We start from the raw sequence: 5,496 nt of genomic DNA, 5'->3' as shown, positions 1-5,496 counted from the left end.
TTTTAGGTTTTTGAGTGTTTTTCTTTCTTTTTTGTATTTTTATTTACTGCATGATTATTGTAAGATCAAGTACATTTTAAAAATAACCTCTATAGCCAATGTCGTGCTTGAACTCATGACCTTGAGATCAAGAGTTGCATACTCTACTGACTGAGCCAGCCAGGCACTCTTGTGAATAGCTCTTAAATTTATTACCATACCTCTTGTTTCCTTGAAAATTATAAGAGGACAATTTCAGAATACTTTTTCTTGAGTTGTTGTGATTATACCTAACATATGTAATACTTTTACCAAGGAAACATAACATATAAATCATAGAAATACCCAAATACATAAATCATCAGGGTATATTGTCACTGATTATTTTAGAAGTTCAGTCATAACTTATATGCAGTTTCATAATAGATTATAAAGAAGATGTGATATTTACAACAGAATATTACTCAGTGATCAAAAAGAATGAACTTTTTCTATTTTCAATGACATGAATGGAACTAGAGTATACTATGCTAAGTAAAATAAGTCAGTCAGAAAAAGACAAATATCATATGATTTCACTCATATGTGGAATTTAAGAAACAAAACAGATGAACATAGGGAGAGGGAAGGAAAAATAAGATAGAAACAGAGAGGGAGGAAAGCCTTAAGAGACTCTTAAATACAGAGAACAAACAGGGTTGCTAGAGGGACTTTGGGTGAGGGGATGGGGTAAATGGTGATGGGCATTAAGGAGGGCACTTGCTAGGATGAGCATTCAGTGTTATATATAAGTGATGAATCACTAAATTCTACTCCTGAAATCATTGCTACACTATATGTTAACTACCTTGGATTTAAATTTTTAAAAAGAGACGGGCACCCTCCTACACTGTTGGTGGCAATGTAAACTGGTGCAGCCGCTCTGGAAAACAGTGTGGAGGTTCCTCAAAAAACTATCCATAGAACTCCCTTTTGACCCAGCAATAGCACTGCTAGGGATTTACCCAAGGGATACAGAAGTGCCGATGCATAGGAGCACATGTACCCCAATGTTCATAGCAGCAATGTCAACAATAGCCAAAACATGGAAAGAGCCTAAATGTCCATCACCTGATGAGTGGATCAAGAAGATGTGGTATATATACACAATGGAGTACTACATGGCAATGAGAAAGAATGAAATCTGGCCATTTGTAGGAAAGTGGATGGACTTTGAGGGTGTCATGCTAAGCGAAATAAGTCAGGCAGAGAAGGACAGAAACCATATGTGTCCACTCATAGGTCTAACAGGAAATTTTCAGAATGATCTAGCTTCAAGAAAAGCAAGCAGTTAGTAGTGCTTAAGAAAAATTGACTTAGTATCTAATGGATAGTTGATACCTGTCACAACACAGCATTTTATATACTGTTAAGTGAAACTGCAATACAATGTAAGTTTATTTTGGGAGTGTTTGCTGTATAATTGGATTTAATGAAATGTTTAGAGTTGCAGTAGGCATGACTTTAAGTATATAATGAAAGAAAATGCAAAATGCTTATTGATTTATGATGTGGTTTCATCCTAGCTTGGGCAAACCATGCAGTATTTAAAAATAAGTATTCTTAAGAGAGTGAGAACCCCAGGGAGGGAACAAGAGAGAGCAGAGATTATGAGTTTGAGCCTCAGGTCTACTATTTGTTTACAAAGTCTTCAGAAATGTTGGGCCTTTTTATTTTTTATTTTTTAATTTCTTTTTTATTATAGTTTATTGTCAAGTTGGTTTCCATATAACATCCAGTGCTCATCACAAGTGTGTTGGGCCTTTTAAAACATGGATTTTTTTCACTTGTAAAATGGAGACAATGATAGAACCTGCCTCACAAGACTAAGTGAGGATAGGATGAAATGAAATAAAACTATATCTTCTACAAAATTTTTGCCATATCCACATAAACCTATTTTTTTTTACTCTCTGTCCCTCTGTCCATCTCTCTTTACATACACACATACCGAAATTATGATGGTTAAATTTATGATTTTTTGATGTTTCAATGATGTGAAAATGATAACAGTCAGTGGAAACCATATTTTGAATTTTGAATTTGGATCTTCTTCTGGGATAGCTTTGTGTGATACGATACTCTCTTGTGATGTTGGGCAGGGGCAGTGAGCTGCAGCTCACAGTCAGCCATGCAGTCACAAGGGTAAACCACCAGTGCACTTAAAACCATTCTCTTACAGCCATTCTTGTTTACACTTTCAGTACAGTATTCAATAAATTACATGAGATATTCAACATCATAAAATAGGCTTTGTGTTAGATAATTTTACTCAACTGTAGACTAATGTGTTCTGAGCACCTATTCAGGTAGGCTAGGCTAAGTTAGGTTGTTTAGTAGTCTAGGTATATTCCACTCATTAAAATGTTTTAATGGTTTTTAAATTTATTTTGAGAGAGAGAGAGAACAGGGTAGGGTGCAAGAGAGAGAGAGAGAGAGAGAATCCCAAGCAGGCTCTGCATTGTCAGTACAGAGCCCAACATGAGGCTCAAACTCGTGAACTGTGAGATCATGACCTGAGCCCAAATCTAGAGTCAGACATTTAGCCCAGGTGCCCCTCTGTGATTTTTTGACTTACAATATTTTCAGCTTACAATCTATTATCTGGATGTAACCCCATATAAATCAAGGAAGATTTGAAGATCTGTATCTATATCTACATAAAGAGAACAAAAGAGTGTATATTTTATGTAAATTAATATATTTACTATGTATTTTGATGAATAGATAAAATTTCAACCTATAATTGTTTTTTTTTAATTTTGGCTTCATCTTATGTTATAGTGGCCAAGAAATAATGAATTTGATGTCCTACTTACTATTTTTCTTACTAATACACATTAAAATAAATTCCTATTAAAACTAACAATATTTGCCCATAGATCCTTGTCCAGCATATTTGGTGAAATATTGAGATAAGGCTTCAAGGCTGCTAAACACAGTAATCATGAGAACCATCATTTTATATTAATTATCATCATCAGAATAAGAAATTGAATACTCTGTTCTCTTGTTGAACATGAGCTACACTCAGAGTCCCTATGGGGTTAATATGGGAAATGAGAACCAATATACCCCTCAACATATTGTCCCTTCTATCAGTTCTTACTTATAAATAAGAATAATCATATGTAATATCTCAGGAGTGACTCATTTATGTCCTCAAACATAAGAGTTTTTGCATGTATTTAATCTTCATAACAACCACATAAGGTTGATAATAATTTTAAATTCAGTATGGAAGGTGATATAATTATGTTAGCTCCAGGGAGGGTTTGACCAGTGCCCATGGTAGAAGACTCTGCATCTCTGACCCTGGGAGCCAATGAATTTTTCCAGTGGCCCACCTACTGAGCAGTAGGAAACAGAGGAGAGAAATAACTATCATCAGTGTGTGAGGCCAAGAGACCACTTCTGATTTGCTGCAACCACAGACAGAAACAGATGTATTATAGCTGTTTTATAAGTCAGTCATCTTTAAAAATATATCCAATATGAATTTTTAAGCAATTGAAAATTCATATAAATCTCTATCTGCAACCACTTGAGACGTACTGTTGAAATACAATTGAATAATAAATTAGCCATAGTCTTGTGGATTTGTTAATCTGCACTCTTGGGTTTACTCTCCATGGGGACTTTTTTAGGTAGCATTCAGGTATATTCCAAAATGCCAAATGTCAGCCTTTGTTGGATTTAAAAGTTAGATGGGCCAAAAGTATGTCCATCATTCTAATGAGGTACAAGCATCAGAGTTCTCAGTCAGCTTCCCCAAAATATCTGATGGATACACAGTGGGTTCAGTTTCAGGTACGTTGAATTTGAGCACCTGAAGGCACTAAGAAGTTAGCTCTGGGGTTACAAGAGAGAACATGGGTAAGCTTGAATTCATCCCACTAACTAAATCTGGGGAGACAGGTGACTGTGTGCTCAGAGACTACCTAGCAAAAAGTGAGCAGCCGTTTCACCAAGGTTAGATTGGGTGGGGTAAAAATGAAGGCAGATAAAGAGGGATTCTGAGTTGGTGAAGCTAGCTGAGTTACCAAACGGTGTATGGGTTGCACTCCAAGTAGGCTTTTTAGTGCCAGCTTCGGTGGACAGCCACCAGAAACATCAGTGAGGTAGAAGGGTGGGAAATTTGTCACTGTGAAAGCAGGGCTGGGCCTTATGGCAGGCACTCAGCAGGTCTAAGAGCCACTTTGCCAACATGGTTAAAAGCACAGGATTTAAAAAAAAAAAAAGGCACAGAGGCTTAAATTTTTTTAATGCTTTTTAAAATTTTCTTTATGTTTTTTATTTATTTTTGAGAAACTGTGCAAGCAGGGGAGGGTCAGAGAGAGAGGGAGATACAGAATCTGAAGCAGGCTCCAGGCTCTGAGCTAGCTGTTAGCACAGAGCCTGATGTGGGGCTCGAACCCACGAACTGTGAGATCATGACCTGAGCCGAAGCCAGATGCTTAACCAACTAAGCCACCCAAGGGCCCCATTTTTTTATTGTTTTATTATTTATTTTTGAGAGAGAGAGGCAGACCATGAGTAGGGGAGGGGCAGAGAGAGAGGGAAGAATTTGAAGCAGCTCCAGGCTCTGAGCTGTCAGCACAGAACTCGATGCAGGGCTCAAACTCATGAACAACGAGATCATGACCTGAGCCAAAGTCAGATGCTTAACTGACTGAGCCATCAAGGTGCCTCTCACAGAGGCTTTTTATAGGCTCAGAAACACCTGGATTGGATCCCCAGTTTTGTCATGTTTGTGACCTGGGACCCATTATTCAATCTTTACATTCTCAGTTTTCTCATCTATATAATGGAAATTCATTAATTCAGCAAATGTTTATTAGCCATCTACTGAAAGCCAGAGCCCTGTTTCAGGGAAGGATGACTGCTAGGTATCTACCTCATAAATTGGTGGAGGATTATAAAGAAGACAAAGAATCTCAAATGCTTAGAACAGTGCCCCAGTGGAGAGGACATAATAATCCATCAATAAATGTTAGTTGCTGCTGTTTTGTATTTATGGTTGGTATTTTTTACCTAGTTGGGGAACATGGGAGAAGAGTTTGCTGGGGGAAAGAAACATGAATTCAGTCCTGGATACACTGAGTTAAGAGGCAGGTTTGGTCACCCAGTGCAGGTGTTCAGGAGGCCCTGGACATGTGTAAGTATAAAGCTCAGGAGACAGAACACAGCTGGGTTTAATCTTAGCATGTACTTCCCCAAATCTGTCATCTGCAGTGGGAGGCAGAGCTGTGAGCCTCATTTTCATTTTGAAATCAATGTATTGATTTCAATTAAAATGAATGGTGAATAGATTAGGACATTGGGTTAGCTGGGCAATGAAAAATCCCAAATTTCTCCCCAAAACCCAGAAAACTACATGGATCAAGAAGCCTCAGCTCAGATCTAAACATATTCCTTACATCTGCTTTTTTATTACAATCTTTTAATTAAATTTTCATCAGTAAGTACAGATCTACG

At 37.4% G+C, this 5,496-nt stretch overlaps 1 protein-coding gene across 2 annotated transcripts in view; it reads left to right on the top strand.

Annotated features, from left to right (window-relative positions):
- FAM13C (family with sequence similarity 13 member C) overlaps positions 1-5,496 on the top strand; it is a 152,178-nt gene that overhangs the window by 112,554 nt on the left and 34,128 nt on the right. The window lies entirely within an intron of this gene.

The sequence above is a fragment of the Suricata suricatta genome, chromosome 2 (assembly GCF_006229205.1).
Source record: "Suricata suricatta isolate VVHF042 chromosome 2, meerkat_22Aug2017_6uvM2_HiC, whole genome shotgun sequence".
NCBI classification, from domain to species: Eukaryota; Metazoa; Chordata; class Mammalia; order Carnivora; family Herpestidae; genus Suricata; species Suricata suricatta.
The sequence above is the reverse complement of the archived record's forward strand: the minus strand, read 5'-3'. Positions and strand labels throughout refer to the sequence as shown.